Here is a 25,900-nt window from a genome sequence, read left to right on the forward strand (position 1 = left end):
TCTCATCACGAGAACACGCCTTTTTAAGCCATTCATGTCTAGCACGAATTTGGGCGGTTCTTTCTTTACTCTCATTCATGGAAACACGCATGGATTTCAAAGTTTCATCCATATTGATTTTGGGAGGAGCACATCTAACTTTCAAAGTATCAATATCAAGAGACATTCTATCAACGCTCCTAGCCAAATCATCAATTTTGAGTAGTTTTTCTTCTATGGACGCATTGAAAATCTTTCGCGAGTTGATAAACTCTTTAATATTACTCTCTAGATCAAAGGGTAATTTATTGTAATTTCCATGAGCATTGTTGTAGGAGTTGCCAAAGTTATTAGAGGGATTACTAGGAAAAGGCCTAGGAATATAGTTTCCTCTAAAAGCATTGTTCTTGCCAAAATTATTCCTACCAACAAAATTAACATCCAAGCTTTCATTGCTACTCTCAAGGAAGACAAGGGCATATCATTTCGATCTAAAGGAGCACCTTTACTAGCAAACAATTTCATTAACTCATCCACCTTAGCAATCAACGAGTTAATTTCTTCTATAGCATGTACCTTTTTACTAGTAGGTGACCTTTCAGTGTGCCACTTAGAGTAGTTCGTCATGATATTGTCTAGGAGTTTTGTGGCTTCTCCTAATGTGATTTCCATCAAAGTTCCACCGAAGGCGGAGTCCAAGATATTTCTAGAAGCAAAATTCAAACCAGCATAGAAGATTTGTATAATCATCTAAAGACTCAAGCCATAAGAGAGAGAATTTCTAATCATCAATTTCATTCTCTCCCAAGATTGTGCAACATGTTTAAGATCAAGTTGCTTAAAATTCATCATATCATTACGGAGAGAGATAATCTTAGCCGGTGGAAAATACTTGGATATATAAGCATCTTTGCACTTGTTCCAAGAATCAATACTATTTTTCGGCAAAGATGAAGACCAAGTTTTTGCTCGATCTCGCAATGAGAATGGAAATAGCTTCAATTTAATCACATCATTATCCAGATCTTTCTTCTTTTGCATATCGCATAACTCAATGAAGGTATTAAGATGGGATGCAGCATCTTCACTAGGAAGGCCAGAGAATTGCTCTTTCATAACAAGATTCAGCAAATCAACACTGATTTCATATGATTCCGCACTAGTGGCGGGAGCAATCGGAGTAATAATAAAATCATTATTATTAGAATTCGAGAAGTCACAAAGTTTGGTGTTTTCAGTCATGGTGACTTCAGCAAGAAGACGAGCAAACAAGCGAACAGAAAGCAAGCGAAAGAAAAGGGCGAACGAAAAAGGCAAATATTTTTGTAAATTTTTGTTTTTCAGAAGTGGGGAAGAGGAAAACGACAGGAAAAAAAGTAAATGCAAGAGATGACTTTGCGACACTTACTTGGATAAGCTTCACTTGATGCTCCCCGGCAACGGCACCAGAAATTCTTCTTGCTACCTCTTGAGCTTGCGTTGGTTTTTTTCCCTTGAAGAGGAAACGGTGATGCAGCACAGTAGTAGTAAGTATTTCCCTAAGTTTGAGAACCAAGGTATCAATCCAGTAGAATAATCAAGATGAAGCACTGATGTACCTGCACAAAAAACAGCAAACTTGCACCCAATACTACAAAGGGGTTGTCAATACCTTCACGATTGATTGCAAGGTGAGATCTGAAGGCGGAAAGTGCAACAAAGTAAAAGTGTAGGGCTGAAAATATGATGTGAAGTAAACCCTGGGGCCATAGTGTTCACTAGAGGCTTCTCTCAAAATAGCAAATATTACGGTGGGTCAACGGATTACTGTCGAGCAATTGATAGAACCGCTCAAAGTCATGACAATATCTAACTCAATGATCATACATATAGGCATCACGTCCGAGACAAGTAGACCGATACTTTCTCCATCTACTACTATTACTCCACACATCGACCGCTATCCAGCATGCATCTAGTTTATTGAGTTCATGACAAACAGAGTAACGCCTTAAGCAAGATGACATGATGTAGAGGGATAAATTCATGCAATAGATATAAACCCCATATTTTTACCCTTGATGGCAAGAACACGATGTGTGCCTCGCTACCCCTTCTATCACTGGGTGAGGTCACCGCACGGTATGAACCCAAAACCAAGCACTTCTCCCATTGCAAGAATCATAGATCAAGTTGGCCAAACAAAACCCACAACTCGAAGAGAATTACAAGGATATGAAATCATGCATATAAGAGATCAGAAGAAAATCAAATAAGATTCATAGATAATCTGATCATAAATCCACAATTCATCGGATCTAGACAAACACACCACAAAAGAAGATTACATCGGATAGATCTCTATGAAGTTCATGGAGAACTTTGTATTGAAGATCCAAGAGAGAGAATAAGCCATCTAGCTACTAGCTATGGACCCGAAGGTCTATGGTGAACTACTCACACATCATCGGAGAGGCAATGGTGTTGATAAAGAAGCCCTCCGTATCCGAATCCCCCCTCTGGCAGGGCACCAGAACGTGCCCCGGATGGGATCTTGCGGAGACAGAAGCTTGGAGCGGCGGAAAAGTATTTTCGTGGATCTCTTCCGTGGTTTTGGATTTTTTGGGGATTTATAGGCGGAAGAAGTAGGGCAGAGGAGCCACAGGGGGGCCACAAGCCTGCTAGGCGCCCGCCTGGTCATGCCTATGGGGCTTGTGGCCTCCCCTGGTGCCCTCTGCCTTGGGCATCAAGCTCCGTGCGTATCTTCTATTCCGGAAAAAATCTTTTCGGAGGTCTTATTCCGTTTGGACTCCGTTTAATATTCTCCTCTGAAAAGGGTCAAAAACACGGAAAAAACAGGAACTAGCACTTGGCATTGAGTTAATAAGTTAGTCCCAAAAAAATATAAAAGGTATACAAAACATACAAAGTTTGACAAGATAATAGCATGGAACCATAAAAAATTATAGATATGTTGGAGACGTATCACTGCCAATGATCTGTACGTCTATGAACGTGTACGAGATGAATCGTATGTTTGCACCTTTGATGTTTGCTCGTTGCACGTTGTCCCCCTTTTTCCGTGCCCCGAGACATGGGAACCTGGTAACTGGGATCACCCCATCATTTTGGCATGACACGCAAACACTCCCCATTCGTTGGCACCGGTATCACATCGAGTAATTCGGATCGGAACGTTGTTGTGGCATCATTTCCGTTTTGCCACCCGGGTTCCCTTTCATTCGCCATGGTGACACATGTTTCATATCGCCTTAAATGTTTTCTTAAACTTTGCATGCATGTTGCTTTCATGGCATAATATCATGTGTTGCATGTATCTCTTAACCGTAGTTCCGTTCAATGTTCTTTTGTGTTAACCGGCTAGTATGTCGTATAGAATCACATGCTTCACCTCTTGCCGTGTTAACAACATTTTAATATTGTCGTGTACCTAAATTGGACTGAACTAAATGAACCGATCATGCATCATATTAGGGTGTGCATCATATCTTCATGTGTCGTGGTGAATATCGTGTGTTGATTCTTGTTTGCGGTTTCCTTCTTCTCGATCGAGTTCCGCAAGCGTGAGGATCCATTCGACTATGTAGGTTCGCCTGCTTCATGGATTCTATCTTCTTCCAAGCGGGATCTCAGGCAAGATGATCATTTCCCTGGATACCATGACTATCATTGCCATGCTATTTGTTTCATTTATATCGCTATGTATCGATGCCTACCACCTATTTAATAAGCCTCCCAACATTTCCATGAAAACCTTCAATCTTTCTGCAACCTAGAAAACCACTGATTAGCTATGTCACTGCTTGCTTAACCATTGGATAGCGTTACTAGTTGCAGGTGCAGTTGCTTCCATGTGATAACATGGGTTCCTTGTTATATCACCATATTAATTCTATTTAAATTAATGCACCTATATACTTGGTAAAAGGTGGAAGGCTTGGCCTTTCTAGCCTGGTGTTATGTTCCGCCTTTGCCGCATTAGTTTCGGCTAGGGTGTTATATTCCAAAATTGAGCCAACTTTGGTAATTACGGGGACCCCCTTGATAATTCCTTTTAGTTTAACACTAGTCTGGCAAGGCCCAACTTTGGTACTATTTGCCTAATAACTAATGAATCACATAGGGAATAATTAACCAGAGGAAACTTAATCAACAAACCGGGCCAGTGCTCCGCATGAGTCTTAGTACAAACCAGGCAATGTCCGGTGCTGATGTCCGTTATGCTAGTGCACAAAAGACCTTCCTATGGCGCCAGAAATGGGCACATTGACGACACCAGGAATCCTTCTGCGTTGGTGTTCCCTCGAAGCGGAGAGGATGATGTAGCACAGCAGAGGTAAGTATTTCCCTCAGTTTGAGAACCAAGGTATCAATCCGGCGGAGGAGTATCTCAAGATCCTGTACAAACACAAAAACTTGCACCCAACGCTACGAAGGGGTTGTCAATCCCTTATAGATTGTTTGCCAAGTGAGAACTGAAAACAACAAAGTAACAAAGCAAATTAAAGCGGAGTTGTAAACGATGGATGTGAACAGACCCGGGGGCCGTAGTGTTTACTAGTGGCTTCTCTCATGAAAGCAAGTAGACGGTGGGTGAACAAATTACTGTCGAGCAATTGATAGAACTGTCCAGAGTCGTGACGATATCTATGCAATGATTATTTCTATAGGCATCACGTCCGAAACAAGTAGACCGATACTTTCTACATCTACTACTATTACTCCACACGTCGACCGCTATCCAGCATGCATCTAGTGTGTTAAGTCCATGAGAACAGAGTAACGCCTTAAGCAAGATGACATGATGTAGAGAGATAATCTCAAACCCCATATTTTTACTTTTGATGGCAACTGCTTGATGTGTGCCTTGCTGCCCCTACTATCACTGGGAAAGGTCACCACATGGCAGAACCGAAAACCAAGCACTTCTCCCATTGCAAGAATCATAGATCTAGTTGGCCAAACAAAACCAAAGACTCAGAGGGACTTACAAGGATATCAAATCATGCATATAATAAATTAGCAAAGACTCAAATATATATCATAGATAATCTGATCACAAGTCCACAATCATCGGATCTCGACAAACACACCGCCAAAGAAGATTACATCGGATAGAACTCCATGAAGATCATGGAGAACTTTGTATTGAAGATCCAAGAGAGAGAAGAAGCCATCTAGCTAATAACTATGGACCCGTAGGTCTGAAGTGAACTACTCACGAGTCATTGGAGGGGCGATGATGATGATGAAGAAGCCCTCCAACTCCAAAGTCCCCTTCGTTATGGTGCCGGGAAGGGTCTCCAGATGAGATCTCGCGGAAACGGAAGCTTGCGGCGGCGGAAAAGTATTTTCGAGCCTCCCCTGATTTTTTGCGGAATATTTGGGAATTTATAGGCCAAAGATCTAGGTCAGGGGGCGGCCAGGGAGGCCAGAAGCCTTCCCACTGCTGCCTCCCCCCTGGTGGCGGAGTGGGGGCTTGTGGGCTCCCTGGAGCCCACCTGGCTTGGCCCAAAAGCCCCCTGGACTTCTTCCGTTCGGGAAAAAATCATTTCGAGGTTTTCTTCCGTTTGGACTCCGTTCCAAAATCAGATCTGAAAAGAGTCAAAAACACGGAAAAACGGGAACTGGCACTTGGCACTGAATTAATAAGTTAGTCCCAAAAAGATATAAAATGGTACATAAAACATACAAAGAAGGCAAGATAACAGCGTGAAATCATCAAAAATTATAGATTCGTTTGAGACGTATCAAGCATCCCTAAGCTTAACTCCTGCTCGTCCTTGAGTAGGGAAGTGATAAGAATGAACTTTTGATGCTTTCATGCTACCTAGCATAGGTGTCGTTTGTAATTCCTCTTATGTGACGTGAATGTTCAGATCCATTAGATTCAGAACAATAGTTTGCTATTGACGTGGAAACAATAATAATTCAAGAAAACTAGCAAAGTAATCATGAACTTTCAAAATAACAAGGCCAAAAGAAAGTTATTCCTACAAAAGCACATAGTCTGGCTATGCTCTATCATCATTGCACAACGAATTTAAATCATGCACAACCCCGGTATTGGCCAAGTAATTGTTTCACACCTTTACTTTCTCAAACATTTTCAACTCTCACGCAATACATGAGCGTGAGCCATGGTTATAGCACTACAGATGGTGCGGAATGTGGTGTAGGTTGCACTAGCTATATGGTGAAAATTTCCCACTAGCTATATGGTGGTGACAAAACGAGAGACTCTCAATCATGAAGATCATGGTGCTCAATATGCACAAGTGTGGAAAAAGTGGTAGCATTGTCCCTTCTCTCTTTTTCTCTTTTTTTTGGTGGGCTCTTTGGCCTCTTTTGTATGGGCTTCTTTGGCCTCTTTTATTTCCTATCACGGGACAATGCTCCAATAATGATGGTCAAAACTTAGAGCAATTATGACTCTATATGGAATGTCTTCGGTAGTGTACCGTGGCAATGATCTAGCATGGCATAGACACATCATGCTAGCTATCTTACGATCGTGCAAAGGCAATGTTGACGTGGTAGCACATGTCATGGTGGTAGTTGCATGGCAATATATCTCGGAATGACTTTGCAAAAGCCATAGTAGGTAGGTATGGTGGCTGTTTTGAGGGAGGCTAATGGTGGGTTTTGTGCACCGGCGAAAGTTGCGCGGCACTAAGAAGATAGTGATGGTGGAAGGTGAAAGTGCATCTAAACCATGGACTCAACATTAGTCATGAAGAACTCATATACTTGTTGCAAAAGTTTTATTAGTAATCGAAACAAGGCACTCAACGCATACTCCTAGAGGAAGGGTTGGTAGGTATAAACCATCGCGCGATCCCGACCGCCACGCAAAGGATGACAATCAATATACTAGTCATGCTCAGACTTCATCACATAGCGGTTCACCATACGTGCATGCTACGGGAATCACTAACTTCAAAACAAGTATTTCTAGATCCACAACACCTTACTAGCATGACTTCAATATTACCATAACCACAACTGAAAACTAATTGAGATGAATCAAACTTCTCTACTATTCAATGCACATGAAGGTGGAAGTTTTCGTATCCCTTTGGATAACTACCCCTTTTGAGACTACTTTCAAAGCATAGATCAACTACCAAGCCACGCACCGCTGGGCTCTAAAAGATATAAGTGAAGCACATACAGCGAAAGTATCTAGCTCAAAAGATATAAGTGAAGCACATGTGAGCTGAATTGTCTACCAAAAGATATAAGTGAAGCTCGACAAAATCACGGTGTGTGCATGTCTCTCTCTCTAGGTGTGCTGGAAGGATGATCGTGACAAAAACAAAATAAAAGACTCCTACAATACAAGACGCTCCAAGCAAAAACACATAACATGTGGTGAATAAAAATATAGCCCCAAGTAACGTTACCGATGGATTGAAGACGAAAGAGGGGATACCTTCCCGGGGCATCCCCAAGCTTAGGCTTTTACGGCATCCGTGAATCTCTAGGGGTGCCTTGGGCATCCCCAACTTGAGCTCTTGCCACTCTTTATCTTTTTGTCCATAAGAACTTCACCCAAAACTTGAAAACTTCACAACACGAAACTTAAACAGAAACTCGTGATAACATTACACTAGTAGAAAAAGGGCCTTTAGTCCCGGTTCTTACACCAACCGGGACAGATGGGCCTCCACATGGCCAATGCGGCCAGGCTAGGCAGGGGGGCCTTTAGTCCCGGTTGGTGACACCAACCGGGACCAAAAGGCATCCACGCGTCAGCACCTGGCTGAAGCTGAGTTTTTTTTAAAGGGGCTCGTTTAGGGGTTAATTTAGGTTGTTATATACACCAACCAAGGAGCATCCATGAGCAAGCACAAAAATAAATAATTTTATCTTTGATCAATGAGCATCCATGAGCATGCACATATTTTCATCACGCACACCACCATCATACTTAAAAGTGTAGTAGCAGTTCAACACTATCGTACTTAAAAGGTTTACACTATAAAGATTAAAGCTCCATCAGGTTCTTAAGATCTTCACTCCTGCTTTTTCGCCTTCTCCTTCATCATCCTGATGTGCTTAGAGCGGCGAAGCCCCAGGCCATGCTGTGGGATGTACTCCTCTACCAGAATTGGCATGGCCGTGTCGCCCAGCTGTGGGATCACCATCGCTAGGCCAGAGTCGCTGCTACTTTTGCAATAGCCAGAGTCGCTGCTGCCGTAGACATAGCACCTGTCGCAGTACTCGTTGCTCCTGCTCCCATTGCCTTGCCAAATGCAAAAAAGTTTTTTTAAAAATGGGTGTGAGAAATAGCATAATGGATAGGAAGAAGAAGAAGAGGGTACTAGCATCATCGTCGTCCTGGTAGCGCCTCCCACACATAGTCGTGTCGAACACCTTCACGACGAACGTGGCGTTGTCGTCGTACCTGAAGACAAGGAAGTACCCGTGCCACAGGTCATAGGCACAGACGAACTGGTTCCAGCCACGATCTAGGTACATGCTTCCATCAGTGTCGCACACCACCTCCACGTCCCACAGCATGCGAAGCCCGTTGCCGGCCTGCCTCAGCTTCATGTTCTGTGGCCGATGGCCGTCCAGAATCTTAACAAAATTGTCTGGCAGCACCTGCCTGCTGGAGGATTTCTCAAGTATAATCGTGAAGAACTCCATCTCTGAAAAGCAGCTGAAGAGACCAATTACTACCCTTTACAACATTGTCACACAACATTTACAACAACATGATCATCAGTATTAGGTAGGACCTAATTAAATACCCTCTTTAAGGTAAAATAGCATAAAACAATATAGACCCTGACTCGAGGTCGGAGGGGGGTCCGTGACGGGGACGACGACGTGGATGATGGAGGCGGCTCCTAGATTTCTGCATAGTGCTCTCCAATTTTAGCATTCAAAGTAGCAGTACTTTTCCAATTTGAGCATTCAATAAGCAAAACCAAATCATAAAATAAAGTAGTATTCAAATTAGCATGCATTCAATTATAAGAAAAACTACATCATCTCTTGTCATACATATAGCATCACTAATACAGCTAGAACCGTAGCGCCCGACGGGTATCGTCGCGGACGGCGGACACCCAAAGAGAAGGAACCATCATAGGATCATATCTCTAGTGAGATCCCTAAAGAACCTGCCAGGTATTGTCGAACCTGTCCTCCAACGCAACCATGTAGCGACGGACGTGCTCGTCCTCCTCACTGACACGGTGACGTACCACCTCCGCGGTGTCCGGAAGCCTCGGCACCGTCACTGGCCCACGCGACCGCCACCAAGCAAGGATCGGGTCAACAACGGGCCGGCTCCTCACCAACCTATGCCCCTCGGAAGGTAGCACCTCCCAATACCAGCCGGGCGGAGCCCAGTCCCGGACAGGGCCCCTCTGATCAAGCACGTGTCCTCCGCCGAGTCGACGACGAGGATGCGGGATAGGCATCGTAAAATGAACTAAAAAAATAAACTAGTTCTATTAATTTTCTTGCTAAAAATAAACTACTTATATATATAGTAAAATAAACTAGTTCAACGCAAGCATGCTTTCAGCGCTTATTCTCTTCGGCATAGCATATAAAAGTAGTCTAAAACAATGGAAGGACAATAATGATTTGATTGCTCTATAATTTTATTTTAGTGTACTAATTAAGAACAAGGAAAGCACCATATGAGAATATAAATTATTTTCCAATAAAGAACATGTTTTGTGCCCATTGACAATTTTGGATTTAGTCAAATTATTACAAAATTAAAAGTATTTCATCTTTTATCGTATTTAGCCATGAACTTGCTTACACACTCTCATATTTTTATGGTGTTATGCAAAAATGTCTCATGAACTATTTTACAACATCATTATACCTAAATGTTCTAAATTTATAACATAGTCCCCCCTTTAAATCTAAAAAAGTCAGCATATTTTACATTTAATAGTCGAACTTATATTTTTAGAAGCGTTGGATACACCTCATAATAGTTGGTCAATATGCAATGGCTTTTTTTTAATATATGTCTAGTTTGATTGCATTGGCATCACAAGTACTTCACCTTCTAGTAGTGACATTGTATCATATTATTTTGAAACAAGGAGCCAGCTAATTATTAACGTGTCTAAAAGAAATGCATAGAATACAAAATGAGTATATGGTACTAGTAAAATATCAAGTATCATGCCTCGTAGGTACTATCCTTTCCTAGAACACAAAAATGCAATTTTTTCAAGGAGCAACGTCCATATGCAGACTGCTCCCACAATAAAATTTCTTGAAGTGAGGAAGTACTAATAGAACCAATAATAGCTACACACATATAATCCTAAGAACACAAGTCAGTTTCGCCCCGGGCCCCTGAAATCATAGGACCCACCCTGCCGGCGAGGGGAGAGGATGGGGGCGCCTTACCGCGGCATGGGGAGAGGAGGGCGCCTGCCGACGGGAGGAGGCCGAAGCTAGAGGAGGGGATGGAGGAGTGGTGCGGCGCATCTCACCGTGGGAAGTAGGGGAGGCCCCGGTTGCTCGTCGGTGGGCAGATGGAGGAGGCGCACGCGGCCGGCGTAGGTGGGGCGACGACGAGGACGGCTTCGGGGGCGGCAGCGAGTTCGGCAGCTTGGCAGCATCGAGGGCAGCGGCGGCGTCGAGGTCGGGTCGAATGGAGAGAGGGGGGAGAGATCAAAAATTCTAAATTGCTGCTTATATAGCCCCACCTTTAGTCCCGGTTGGTGGCACCAACCGGGACCAAAGGTCTCTTTTCAGCAGCCCAACGGGCGGGAAGCAAAGGCATTGGTACCGGTTGGTGGCACAAACCGGGAATAAATGTCTCTTTTCAGCAGCCCAAAGGGCGGGAAGTAGAGGCCTTTGGTCCCGGTTGGTTGCACCAACCGGTACCAATGCCCCCCTTTAGTCCCGGTTGGTGCCACCAATCGGGACCAAAGGCCTTGCATGGTGCGGTGCTATGTTTAGTCCCACCTCGCTAGCCGAGAGGGGCTCGAAGTGGTTTATAAGCACTGCCGAATCAACCACTTCGACCTCCTCTCTACTGCAGGCTTACGGGCCTAAAATCACTCTATGTGCTTGTGGGCCTATTGGGCCTACTACGGGCCTGCATCCTGGCCCTAGTAACGGGTTTCTAGTCGTATGCACGCCGTGGTGGCCCTGTAGGTGGCACTTTTTTTAAAAAAAAAATCTGTTTTTTGCTTTCTTTTTTGTTTCTAATTACTTATTTATTTTCTTTTACGATAATACTTTTTGCTATTAAAGTTTGTAACAAAATTGTAATTACTTATTAATTTTCTTTTATGATAATTCTTTTTGCTTTTAATGTTTTCAACAAAATTCTAATTACTTATTTATTTTCTTTTATGATAATTCTTTTTGCTATTAAAGTTTGTAACAAAATTCTATATAATTTTAGTTTCAATAATACTAGAGGTTTATAAAAGCTTTTTAGTTGATTCCTTTATTTTAATTTTTTCCCAGTTTTTTTGCTTTGTTTTTTGTTTCTAATTACTTTTTTATTTTCTTTCACGATAATTCTTTTTGCTATTAAAGTTTGTAACAAAATTCTAATTACTTATTTATTTTCTTTTATGATAATTCTTTTTGCTTTTAATGTTTTGAACAAAATTCTAATTACTTATTTATTTTCTTTTATGATATTTCTTTTTGCTATTAAAGTTTGTAACAAAATTCTATATAATTTTAGTTTCAATAATACTAGAGGTTTATAAAAGCTTTTTAGTTGATTCCTTTAGTACCAGTTCTAAGGCTATTACAAAGGCATTTTATTTGGTACAGGTTTTAAGGCTGGGGCCCCACGAGCACCTTTTAGTACCAGTTCGTGGCATGAACCGGTAAAAGAGTTTTAGGTTATTCTTTCTGCAGCTGTTTTTTAGTCCCACCTCGCCAACCAAGAGGCACTCGCAGCGGTTTATAAGCCCTGAGTGTAGAGACGATGAAGGGAGAAGCGCAGTGCTCATCTGCACGTTGGCCTAAAGCTAAGCAACGTGCAGGTGAGCATTGCGCCTCTCTTTTATTTTGGCATGGTATCATCATTTCATCCACATAGCATATGCAAGAAAGTTGAGAGGGTTACGGCAAAAAATGGATGCACTTCGTGTACAAAACGGACAATCTCTTTCGAAGTATCATGATTTCATACGGAAACTTGTCTGTTACAACATGCATTTCAAATGAACTACAAAAAGGTTGAAAGTTGGCATGGTATCATCATAATAGTTGTGGAGGAAGTCTTCACTATTTCTTCGCTTGTGTCCTTTCCTTATTGCGCCGTAACCACGGATAATCTTCATCATTTATCAGGATGCTTGGGTCAGCCTTGACTTTGAAGGGAGGAATTTCATGAAACTTTTTATAATCATCGGACATGTCTGTCTTGCCCTCCACTCCCATGATGTCCCTTTTTCCTGAAAGAACTATGTGGCGCTTTGGCTCATCGTATGATGTATTCGCTTCCTTATTTTTTCTTTTTCTCGGTTTGGTAGACATGTCCTTCACATAGATAACCTGTGCCACATCATTGGCTAGGACGAACGGTTCGTCGGTGTACCCAAGATTGTTCAGATCCACTGTTGTCATTCCGTACTGTGGGTCTACCTGTACCCCGCCTCCTGACATATTGACCCATTTGCACTTAAACAAAGGGACCTGAAAATCTACTCCGTAGTCAAGTTCCCATATGTCCACTGTCGTGGGTATAAGTCTGACAGTAGATGCGTAGGGTGCGAAAGGATGGGCAGAGCCTTAGCTATGGCGAGGTTGTATGAGTTCAGGCCCCTCTACGGTGGAGGTAAAAGCCCTACGTCTCAGTGCTCTTGGGAGCTTAGTGTCGAGTGGAATATAGGATTACCGTAAATGCCAACCCCTGCACTAGTGGGGAAGAGCGGCCTATATGGAGTGCGCTGCCCTCCACAACGGCCCGGTGGACAGGGGTGGAATAGTGGCGAATAAATGCCTACGTTACAGGTAACGTATGCTTTAAATGCTAATAATGGTGTATGAAAACGTATGACCGTTGCCCTCCTAGGAGGTTACGATGTACAAAGTGGAATTCCGTCGGTACGTTAAACACGTTCCGAATGCTCGTCACCGACTGGATGATGGGGAAGTCCTTAGTTCAGTCGGAATTGTCTAAGGGCCTTGTCCCCTATGAAGGGTAGTCCTTGGGTAGGACCTATAGGGCAGGCCTATGACCCTACCCTGGGACTATAACCCCACCATTAGTCCCCGAATGGATCGGGGTTGGAATGACGAAGTGATGCCTGGAGTACGGATCCGACCGGTATGAATGTGACTTTGGCGTTGTTTGCCTCGATCCATTTTATCCTTTCGACCAGTGATCCGAGTGAATATACCAGTGAAACGAACCATCAGGGACCGAGTGCTTCGCGGAATCTTTCGATTGGACCGGTCAAACTAACAGCGACGGATTTTCTGGGATCCTCAAATTTCGGTTGCCGCACGCTCAGCGGGGATGTTGACATCGCCATCGAGTAGTTTCTGTCGCCTCGATTACCGTGCCATTATCTTCTCCACTAACATCGCAGCAGCCGGTCAGGGGATAAGATTTTGGGGCCACCTGTTAGTGACCCAGTCGGAAGCTTATTTGAGCCTCTCCAGCGGGGGTTTCTTGTTGCGCTGCCCTTGTTACTCGCATGCACTCTGCTCCTCCCGTAGCTCCCAGCGTGCTCCAAGCCTCCTCCTTCCTCTCCTTCTGTGCAGATCTGCTGCCTTCACCATGACGAAGGGGCAGACGAGAAAGCTCGAGTCGCAGAAGAAGAAGAAGGGGGCGGCCCCTGCTCAGCGGCGACAGCGGGCACTGCCGGCGGGTTGGATCCAGGGGGATTTCCTCCCCTCCACGGTGACGGCGGACGACTTGCTGGAGCTGGTGGAGCACGGCATGATCGCCAACAAGTAGTGGAGGCTGCCGGCAGAGGGCGAGACGGAGCCGGCGCCGCAGGAGGGAGAGCGCGTCCTGCTGCTCAGCCACGTGTTTAGGGGCTTCTCCTTGCCTCCCCACCCCTTCTTCAGAGGTATTATGAATCACTTCGGGGCACAGCTCCATCATTTTCCTCCGAACGCGATAGCCCATCTTGCCACATTCGTCACCCTTTGCGAGTGTTTTATCGGATGTCCCCCCCCCCCACCGGGGGCTCTTCAAGTACATCTTCTCCGCTAGGTCCCAGACTGTCAAAAAACTTAGCCAGTCGGACGATAAAACCCATCTCCTCCAGCTCTGCGGGGGCTTAGGCTTCCAGAAGAAAACGAAGAGTAGCTACCCTCCTCTCCAGTTGTCCGAGTCAGTTATGAACTGGCAGTCGACCTAGTTCTATTGCCAGGATATCGCTTCTCCGAATGCCGCGACTGGGTTGCCACCTTTTAGCATAGACCGTCCGGCCCCTCCCAGGCATCTTGCGCTCTCAAAGGTGGAAAAGATCCAGATCCAACCTCTGGTCGACGCGCTGATAGCTGTCGTCCGCAAGGGAGTCACCGGCAAAGATTTGCTGCAGACTTTTCTGGGTCGGTGCATCCAGCCGCTGCAAGCCCGACATCACGCCATGTGGCACTATGCAGGGCCTGAGGATTCCACTCGGACTCATCCAGAATGCGTGACCGGGGAGGTTGTGACAGCGTGGGTCCGCGGCATCACAGGCGCATGCGACAACCCCAGAGGAGCCCGTCGGGTGAAGCCCGTCCGCGCCGATAATCCTCCTCCGAATGAGGTGAGCACCTCTTGTCGAGTGCTTTCAATCTTCTTAGATTTATCGCTTTTCTTGTGTCGCCGCCTGATGTCTGACGTTGTCGACTGTATTTTCTGCAGGAGTGGACCAACGGGCATTCTCCTGTCTCGAACGGGAATCCCGGTGAGGAACTGGAGGGCAGCCAGGAGGGCAGCGCGGATAGCGCTGAGTACGTCTCCGACAGTGGGGAGACGGAGGAGGAGACTGAAGAGGAGGAGGGGGGTTGGGGAGCAGAGCTCGCCACCTCCACCATCAAAGCCTCGAACTAAGCGCAGTCACGAACCTGCGGCTCCGCCGGCTCTTCCAGCGGCCCCGAGTGCTCCGCCAGCCTCTCCCGTGGCTCCGAGTGCTCGGAGCGTGAAGACGACTTGGGACGCTGCTGCCAAGCCCGCGGATCAGCCGTGCAAGGTGGCAAAGCCTAGCGGGCCCAAGCTTCGGAAAGCTTTGCCTCGGATGAGGATCGCTGTTCCAGTCGCCTCGGCGTAAGTGTCTTGTTCTCCCATCTTGCTTCAGTCTCTAGTTGAACTCATGCTTATACGTCGAGTGGATTTTACTCGACAGAGCTGCTAGCTCAGCCACCTCTCTGGCGCACCAAAACGATGATCCCATGGACACGGATAACGCTGCCGCATCCCAGCAACGTACGTCATCACGACTCCGAGAGTTTGTATTATTGTTTCGCGAGCGCTATCTTTAATCTTGCCCTTTTTCTATAATTTCACGTTGTTCAGTCGGGCTTCCTTCGGAGGTGATTCATCTGGAGGACGATGACCAAAGGGGGTCAGGGCCAGCTTTGGCGCCTGTCCTTGAGGTTGTCCCATCTGCTACTGCTCCCACCATGGACGTGCCGCCCACCGAGACGATGCCGCCGACTGAGACGGTGCCCCTCGCGGCGGAACCGACTGGAGCGGAACTTGGGATGCCCAAGGAGTCTTCAGTCGTGCCAGGTCCATCGACCGTCCAGTACGATGCCCGACACCTCCCGGAAGACCAAGTGGGGGCCGCCAAGGAGGCCATGGTGCAGGTGGAGCTGATGGTGGGTGACGCCAAGGGAGCGTATGACTCCATCACGTCTTTGTACAAGAGAAGCTTGGAATTCCGGGACGATATCCGAGTAAGTGCGCTAGTAAGTGTTTACTTTCCTCTTGTTACCCACTAGGGGTATACTCGGATACGGTAGGATTAGTTTGCAGTGGGTTCACTCCGAGTGAACCCAGTGGGTGTAGTCCCCGAGACTTCTGTCGAGTGCTTGCACCGGCAGTTGTCTTTATATGCATTTTCTGTGACCTGATCAAACCAGAGCTGATCTGCCCGAATGGTACCAGTGGGGGCACTCCGGGTGCACCCACTGGGTGTAGTCCCCGAGAGTAGTGTTACTCAGGTCGGGTAATAGTAGTCTCATAGGCTTGTTTGTTTGTCATGTAGCTCAATAGAGCCGGCCTGTTCGAGCTTCATGCCAGTGGGGTCACTCTTAGTGAACCCACTGGGTGTAGTCCCCGAGACCGCTGTCAATTGCTTGCATCAGCAGGGGTCTGAAGAACTTTGAGCTTTGTTTGTTTTCCTTGTTGAATGTGTCTGATCTTCCCTTTGCGCTGATTTGGCAGAAAACTTGCGAAATGGGATCCGCGTACAAGGCTCTGAAGGCTGAAAAGATTCAGCTTGCTGCGGAATTGGAGGCGGCTGTGAATGACTTGGCTGGTGTGAAGGGTGCTCTTGCTGACCGAGAGAAGTCTTTGGAGGAGTCCCGGGAGACCAACAAGGCATTGGTGGCCTAAATTGAGAAAATGGGCAAGTAAAGAACTGAACTGATGGGTCGAATGAAGTTGATGAACAATCGGTGCATTTCGCAGGAGAAGTACGTCTCCGACTTGGCAAGAAAGATGATTGCACGGCTTGGTGGTAAGTTTTTTGTCGAGTGCTTCTTATCTTTGGAGTTTATTCTACGCTTACTTTCTCCTTGTCTCTTCTTGGCAGATTTTTGTCTCGACCCTGAGGCTGAAGCAGCCGACATTGAACGGTCGATTGTTCCGAACGTTCCACTCGGCGACGAAGCCAACCGGGACATGCTCTGAGCGCACATTCGCCTTGGCAGAGTGGGACCTTTCATTGGCCGCTTGAGAGAAATCATCGGCTGGATCAACAAGGAGCTGTGGCCCGAAGACTATTCCCGGCAAGAAATAGAAGGGTTGATGACTCGACTAGAGGACGTCCCGAACCGAATACAGGCATGGAAGAAGTCTGCTGCTCGTTGTGGTGCGGACGTGGCGCTATCTCTGGTCCGAGTGCATTGCAAAGAAGCTCGCTAAGAAAAGCTGAAGGCGTTGCAGGTCGCTAACACCAAGAAGCTTCGATTCGAAGATTTCATGGAGACCTTCATCGACACAGCCACTTGCACCGCAGACGGGATCGACCTTGACACTTTTGTGGAGCCTGCCAGTCCTTGTGACGCTTGAAAAACTTTATGGTGAACGCACTTCTGCCTCGGAATGCCGAGTGTTATCTGTATCAAACTTTGGCCACTGCTGTTGGGCGTCACATTTGTGGTTCGGTGTGGATAAGCTTGATCTACACCGAGCCGATCCAACTTTGAATTCGAATCGAATATTTTGCTCTTCTTTCGCCAAGGTTTTTTTGACACGATTCTGGCTCGTGGTTTTTGTTTGGCGTTTCTTGGTGAAGCCAATGGCAAACATGCGGAGCATGTAATTGTCAGTTGTCTTCACATCCACATGAGCCTCAATGAGGGTCTGCTAAGCCTCCGAGTGGATCTCGACGATACACTCGAATGAAGCTTTTTACTTAGGCGATTCTGGATCGCAGCTAAGTCCCCGAGTACGACTTTTCGTGCGCACTCGGAGTGAGTTGATACTCATGTAGTTGTCAGTTGTCTTCACATCCACATGAGCCTGAATGAGGGTCTGCTAAGCCTCCGAGTGGATCTCGAGGATACACTCGAAGGAAGCTTTTTTACTTTGGCGATTCTGGATCGCCGCTAAGTCCCCGAGTGCGGCTTTTATTGTGCACTCGGAGCGAGTTTGAACTCATGTAGTTGTCAGTTGTCTTCACATCCACATGAGCCTCAATGAGGGTCTGCTAAGCCTCCGAGTGGATCTCGAGGATACACTCGAAGGAAGCTTTTTACTTTGGCGATTCTGGATCGCAGCTAAGTCCCAGAGTGCGGCTTTTAGTGCGCACTCGGAGCGAGTTTGAACTCATGTAGTTGTTAGTTGTCTTCACATCCACGTGAGCCTCAATGAGGGTCTGCAAAGCCTCCGTGTGGATCTCAAGGATACACTCGAAGGAAGCTTTTTACTAAGGCGATTCTGGATCGCAGCTAAGACCCCGAGTGCGTCTTTTAGTATGCACTCAGAGCGAGTTTTTACTTAGGCGATTCTGGGTCGCAGCTAAGTCTCCGAGTGCGACTTTGGGTGCGCACTCGGAGCAAGTTTGTACTTAGGCGATTCCGGGTCGCAGCTAAGTCCCCGAGTGCGACTTTTAGTGCACACTCGGAGAGAGTTTTTAAGACCGGAGTCTACAAATGCGGAAGAATTTTGAACCTGCAAGAAAGCAATCTGCTTTGTATTACATCAATGATACTTGTTCTTTACATTGCCCCCGTCGGCGGTCATGTGTAGAAGTGCTTCAGGAGATCTCCGTTCCATGCTTGCGGCTTGTCCGTTTCTCTGTCGAGGTTGTAGAGTCGATATGCTCTGTTGTTCAACACCTTAGAGATGATGAAGGGTCCTTCCCAGGCGGGTGCGAACTTGTGAGGCCTCTGCTGGTCCACTCGGAGCACCAGGTCGCATGCTTGGAATGTGCGACTCCTGACGTGCCGCGGGTGAAATCGCCGCACATCTTGTTGATAAATCGTTGAGCGAGTCAGTGCCATCTCGTGCTCTTCTTCTAGTAGATCCACTCCGTCTTGCCTGGCTTGCTCTGCTTCGGCTTCGGAGAATGGTTCGACTCGTGGAGAGTTGTGAAGCAAGTCACTCGGAAGGACTGCCTCGGCTCCGTAAACGAGGAAGAACGGGGATCACCCTGTAGATCTATTCGGAGTTGTGTAGAGGCCCCACAACACCAAAGGCAGCTCGGTGACCCATGCGGCGGCGGCATGTCCAATTTCTCACAGGAGTCGAGGCTTCAACCCCTGAAGAATAAGTCCATTCGCCCGCTGTTCTTGCCCCTTTGTTTGGGGGTGCGCAACAGATGCAAAATCCACTCGGATACCTAGGCCTCTGCAAAAACCTTTGAATCTGTCCGAGTCAAAGTTTGTGCCATTGTCAGTGATTATGCTGTGCGGAACCCCGAATCTGGCGATGATGTCTGTGACAAACTTGATGGACGTAAGGGCGTCGAGCTTCTTGATGGGCTTGGCTTCAATCCACTTAGTGAACTTGTCGACTGCTACCAGCAGATGAGTGAATCCCCCTTGGCCTGTTCTGAATGGACCGACTGTATCTAATCCCCACACGGCGAACGGCCAAACAAGAGGGATTGTCTTCAGCACAGATGCTGGCTTGTGGGACTTGTTTGAATAGAACTGACAGCCTTCGCATCGGTCGACCATATCTTTTGCCATTTCATTCGCCTGCAACCAGAAGAAGCCAGCTCTGAATGCTTTGGCGACGATTGCTCTGAAAGAGGCATGATGGCCGCAGGTTCCCGAGTGAATTTCTTCCAGGATTAACAGTCCCTCCTCAGGGGAGATGCTTCACTGAAGGACGCCTGAAACACTTTCCTTGTACAACTGACCATCAATGACGGTGAAGGACTTCGACCTGCGGACGATCTGCCTCGCTTGGACTTCGTCTTCTCGTAATTCTTGCCTCAGGATTTACGCCATGAACGGCACAGTCAAATCGGGGATGAGAGCAAGAATCTCCATGATTAAATCAACCACAGCGGGGACCTCGACTTCAGTCGGATCTGTTGAACTCTTCGGTTGTATCGGTTCCTCTGTAAAAGGGTCTTCTTTCACCGAAGGGAGATGTAGGTTCTCGAGGCAGACATCACTCGGGACTGGTCTCCGAGTGGATCCGAGTTTTGCCAACTCATCAGCTGCTTGGTTCTTCTCGAGCTTCCTTACTGCGTTGCAGTATGCAGTCATGGTGGGGTTCCTTACATCCCACTCCTTCATCACTTGATTAACCACCAGATCTGAATCGCCATAGACCATCAGGCAACGGACACCGAGTGTGATGGCCATGCGCAATCTATAAAGGAGAGATTCATACTCTGCCTCATTGTTGGAAAAATCGAAATGTATTTGCAACACATACTTAAGTTTATCACCTTTTGGCGATATGATCACTATGCCAGCGCCGGAGCCATTCAACATCTTGGACCCATCGAAGAACATAGTCCAATGAGCCGAGTAGATGTGAGTCGGTTGCTGTCGTTCTACCCATTCTGCTATGAAGTCAGCCAGAGCTTGAGACTTTATAGCCTTCTTGGCTTCGAACTTGATGTCGTAGTATAACATCTCCATAGCCCACTTCGCCACTCGACGTGATGCGTCTCGATTGTGGAGGATTTCCGACAACGGAGCATCAGAAATGACAGACACCGAGTGGTCTTGGAAATAGTGAGCCACCTTCTTTGCAGTCATGTAGATCCCATAAATAAGCTTTTGATAATGGGGATACCTCTGCTTGGAAGGAGTGAGGACTTCGGAGACATAATATACTGGCCGTTGAACCTTGTACGCTTTACCTTCTTCTTCATGTTTGACTGTGAGAACAGTGCTGACGACTTGATTTGTAGCCGCGATGTACAGAAGAAGGGGTTCTTTACTGAGTGGGGCAGTAAGAACCGGCTGGGTGGAAAGCAGGGCTTTGACGTCGTCGAATGCAATCTGGGCTTCGTCTGTCCACTCGAAAGTATCTGATTTCTTCATGAGTCAGTACAGCGGTAATGCCTTCTCGCCGAGTCGAGTGATAAACCTGCTCAAAGCCGCTAGGCAACCTGTGAGCCTTTGAACATCATGTATTCTGACCGGCTGCTCCATTCAGACGATGGTCCCGATCTTTTCGGGGTTGACATCGATTCCTCGTTCGGAAACGAAGAAACTGAGTAACTTTCCGCTGGGAACACCGAATGAACACTTGGCAGGGTTGAGCTTGATATCGTACCTACGAAGGTTGGCGAATGTTTCTGCCAAGTCAATCAGCAGGTCAGAACCCTTGCGTGACTTGACTATGATATCGTCCATATATACCTCCACATTTCGACCGATCTGGTCAAGGAGGCATTTCTGGATCATGCGCATAAAAGTTGCTCCTGCATTCTTCAAACCGAATGGCATAGTGATGTAGCAGAAACACCCGAATGGGGTGATGAAGGCTGTTTTTAATTCATCCGGACCATACAGACGGATCTGATGATAGCCCGAATAGGCATCACGGAATGATAAACGCTCGCAACCCGCAGTCGAGTCGACAATTTGATCAATGCGGGGGAGCGGGAAATGATCTTTCGGGCAGACCTTATTGAGATGCTTGAAGTCGATGCACATACGGAGGGACTTGTCCTTCTTGGGCACCATGACAACATTGGTGAGCCACTCGGAGTGGTGTACCTCGCGAATGAAGTTGGCTGCCAAAAGTTTAGCCACCTCCTCTCCGATTGCCTTCCTTTTGTGCGCGGCGGACCGACGTAGGCGTTCCCGGACGGGCCGAGCAGCAGGATCCACATGCAGTCGGTGCTCAGCCAACTCCCTGGGTACACCTGGCATGTCAGCGGGCTTCCATGCGAAAATGTCCCAGTTCTCACGGAGGAATTGGATGAGCTCGGCTTCCTATTTTGGATCAAGGATGGTGGAAATGTTCGTCGGGGCGGCGGTGTCGTCCGTCGGCTGGATGCTGACTTTCTACGTGTCGCCCGCCGACTGGAATGCGGACTCCGAAGCTGGCTTCTTTGAACGCATCAAGTCAGCGGGGTCGACTGTCTTCTTGTACTCATCCAGCTCGAGGATAGCCATTTGCTGATCGGCAATCCTTGACCCCTGCTGCATACACTCCTCGGCCTGCTGCCGATTGCATGTGATCGTGATCACGCCTTTGGGACCCGGCATCTTCAGCTTCGAATACACGTAACATGGACGGGCCATGAAAAGCGCATACGCCGGACGGCCCGGAATCACATGATATGCGCTCTGGAAGTCCACCACCTCGAATGTCACCTTTTCCTTGCGGAAGTTCTTGTCGGAGCCGAAAACGACGTCCAACGCGATCTGGCCGAGTGACTTGGCCTTTCGTCCTGGGACGACTCTGTGGAACTACATGCTGCTCTCGCTAAGTTTCGACATCGGAATGCACATCCCCTTGAGAGTGTCAGCGTACATGATGTTCAAGCCGCTGCCGCCATCCATGAGGACTTTGCGCAGTCGGACTCCTTCCACCACCGGGTCGACTACCAGAGCCTGCCTTCCTGGGGTGGGCACGTGTGCTGGATGATCCGACTGATCAAAGGTGATCGCAGTCTGAGACCATCTGAGGAACGTGGGGTTGGTTGGGGTGGCCATGTTTACCTCCCTGTTCACCAGCTTCAGTCGACTCTTGCTTTCGACGTCAGCAAAAATCATCAATGTTGCATGGACTTGGGGGAACGGATCCTCCTTGTCCCCATCATCCTGCTCGTTATCCTTTTCACTCGGTTGCCCTTCACCGAACCCTTGGATCAGGAGACGAAATTGCCGAGTGGTGTGCTTCGGGAATATGGCGTTGCCTTCTTTGTCCATATTTGTGTGGATTGGACATGGCTGATCCAGGATGGAGTTCCCGAACTGCTTCTTCTTGGGGGTGTACTGAGCTTTCCCCTTGCCCTTGAACTTGGCATTTGTAACGGCCGCTGCCTCTGCCTGCGGAGTGGATGGAGCTTTCTGCTTTTGCTTCCGATTGTTGTTCCCATCTCCATCGGCGACTGCCTTATGCTTGCCGCTACGTATGCGGTCCTCTTCTTCGCCATTTGCATAGCGTGCGGCTATCTCCATCATCTTGCTCATGGAGATGTCGCCTGTCCGACCGAACTTCAGGTACAGATCTCTGTACCGCACGCCTGCCTTGAAGACGCAGACTGCTTGGTGCTCTGTGACGTTCTCCACCGTGTGGTAGAGGGTCGTCCAGCGCTGGATGAAATCGCGCAGGGGCTCATTCTGCTTCTGGACACAGTGCTGGAGCTCCACGAGACCAGCAGGGCGTTTGCACATGCCCTCGAAGGTCCTGATAAAGACTCGGGACAGATCTGCCCAGCTGTAGATGCTTGATGGAGCCAACTGGTTCAGCCACGCCCGTGCCGAGCCGTCGACCATCAGGGGGAGATGCTTCATGGCGACCTGGTCATCTCCACCACCGATCTGGACCGCCACTCTGTAGTCGTCCAGCCACGTTTCTGGCTTGGATTCTCCTGTGAACTTGCTGATCCCCGTCGCCAATTGGACGTTGGGAGGAATGTCAGCTGAACGGATGGCCCGACTGAAGCACTCGGGGATAGAGACGATGGTCCTGCTTCCACTCGGACGGTCTCTATCGTGACCATCATGGTGGGCTCGACTCCTGTCGACCTTCCTCTGGGTGATGTACCCTCTTGTGTCGGGCCTTGGATCATACGTGTCACCGACTGAACGCTGATCATTGTGATGTCGGGGCCCGTAAGGCCCACCTCACGGAGGGGTGCGTGAACGGCGACGATCTTCAGGGTTCATGGAACAGCTGCCCCCTCTGCGTCGCTGATGAGAGTCGGGGCTGAAAACCGACCGATGCGTGTTCGCGTGAACAGAACTGTTGTGGATCCTGTTGTGCGACTGGGAGACCGCCAAATTCTGCTACTGCGTCGTGTGCAATAGAGCATGGATCTGCTCGATCCCTCTACCAGCCTCTGAATCAGTCGGCTGGAGGGAGTCAGCTATCTTGGCAGCGGCAGCCAGGTTGAGGACGGGTGTGCGGAACGCCTCGACGTTGCTCTGACGAGTGCGTCGACTGGCAGAACGGCGATGTTGACGTCGAGCGCCGGATGATTCGCCGACCTCGTGCTTGTTCCGACCAGTTCGGTGGGGACTTTCATGGGAATTGGCGATGAGAACTTCGGCTGCAGGCCCGCGACCCACGTACTCGGAAGGTAACTCAGTCGGAACTGAGTCCAAGCACTGGGATGGCGGCGCAACCACAACCGACTAGAAGACCGCCACTTGACAAGATGCGCTCTGTCGCGCCTGGGCGTGTCGCACCGAATGCTGAAGCCGCGGACGGCGGGACCGCTTGTTGCAGCGCGTGACGGAGGCGAAGATCGACACCGGGGCCGATTGCTGGAGAAGAAGGACGCCGCGGGCACCGGCACGGAAGTGCATAGCCCCGCGACTGGGGAGCGCCTCAATGTCGAGAGACGCATCCCGAGGCCATGCCGAATCATCGATGATGAAGGAGCGTGCGCCGAAGAGGATCTCACGACCCATGCATAAATCTCCGTCAGACGACATCATGAAAAGATGAAGTTAAAAACTCGTCGGAAGTCGCTTAGACGCCTGCCCCACGGTGGGCGCCAACTGTCGTGGGTATAAGTCTGACAGTAGATGTGTAGGGTACGAAAGGATGGGCAGAGCCTTAGCTACGGCGAGGTTGTATGAGTTTAGGCCCCTCTACGGTGGAGGTAAAATCCTACGTCTCAGTGCTCTTGGGAGCTTACTGTCGAGTGGAATATAGGATTACCGTAAATGCAACCCCTGCACGAGTGGGAAGAGCGGCTTATATAGAGTGCGTTGCCCTCCACAATGGCCCGGTGGATAGGGGTGGAATAGTGGCGAATAAATGCCTACGTTACAGGTAACGTATGCCTTAAATGCTAATATTGGTGTATGAAAACGTATGACCGTTGCTCTCCTGAGAGGTTACGATGTACACAGTGGAATTCAGTCGGTACGTTAAACACACTCCGAATGCTCGTCACCGACTGGATGATGGGGGAGTCCTTAGTTCAGTCGGAATTGTCTAAGGGCCTTGTCCCCTATGAAGGGTAGTCCTTGGGTAGGACCTATAGGGCAGGCCTATGACCCTACCCTGGGACTATAACCCCATCATCCACTATGTAACCATAATATGTGTCCTTTCACCTCTCGGTGGTTGCATCAAAGCGGACACCGCTGTTTTGTTTGGTGCTCTTTTGATCTTGGGCGATCGTGTAAAATGTATTCCCATTTATCTCGTATCCTTTCCAAATCGTAACAGTCGAAGATGGTCCCCTGGACAACGAGTACAGCTCATCACAAACAGTGTTTTCATCTCTGAGATGTGTTTCCAACCAACTGTTGAAAGTCATGATGTGTTCACATGTAATCTAGTCGTCGCACTGCTCCGGGTGTTTGGAGCACAAAGTGTTCTTGTGTTCATCGACATAAGGGGTCACCAAGGTAGAGTTCTGTAGAACTGTTCAGTGTGCTTGAGACCAAGAATATCCGTCCCTGCATATTATTGTCTCCGCTCCAAGCGTGCCTTTTCCAGTCAGTCTCCCCTCATACCATGATTTAGGGAGACCTATCTTCTTAAGGTCAGGAATGAAGTCAACACAAAACCCAATGACATCCTCTGTTTGATGGCCCATGGAGATGCTTCCTTCTGGCCTAGCGCGGTTACGGACATATTTCTTTAGGACTACCATGAACCTCTCAAAGGAGTACATATTGTGTAGAAATACGGGGCCCAGAATGAAAATCTCGTCAACTAGATGAACTAGGACATGCGTCATGATATTGAAGAAGGATGGTGGGAACACCAGCTCGAAACTGACAAGACATTACACCACATCACTCCTTAGCCTTGGTATGATTTCTGGATCATTCACCTTCTGAGAGATTGCATTGAGGAATGCACATAGCTTCACAATGGCTAATCGGACGTTTTCAGGTAGAAGCCCCCTCAATGCAACCGGAAGCAGTTGCGTCATAATCACGTGGCAGTCATGAGACTTTAGGTTCTGAAACTTTATCTCTGCCATATTTTTTATTCCCTTTATATTCGACGAGAAGCCAGTCGGGACCTTCATACGAAGCAGGCATTCAAAGAAGATTTCCTTCTCTTCTTTGGTAAGAGCGTAGCTGGCAGGACCTTCATACTACTTTGGAGGCATGCCGTCTTTTTCGTGCAAACGTTGCAGGTCCTCCCGTGCCTCAGTTGTATATTTTT

The sequence above is a fragment of the Hordeum vulgare genome, chromosome 4H (genome assembly GCF_904849725.1).
Source record: "Hordeum vulgare subsp. vulgare chromosome 4H, MorexV3_pseudomolecules_assembly, whole genome shotgun sequence".
Lineage (NCBI taxonomy): Eukaryota > Viridiplantae > Streptophyta > Magnoliopsida > Poales > Poaceae > Hordeum > Hordeum vulgare.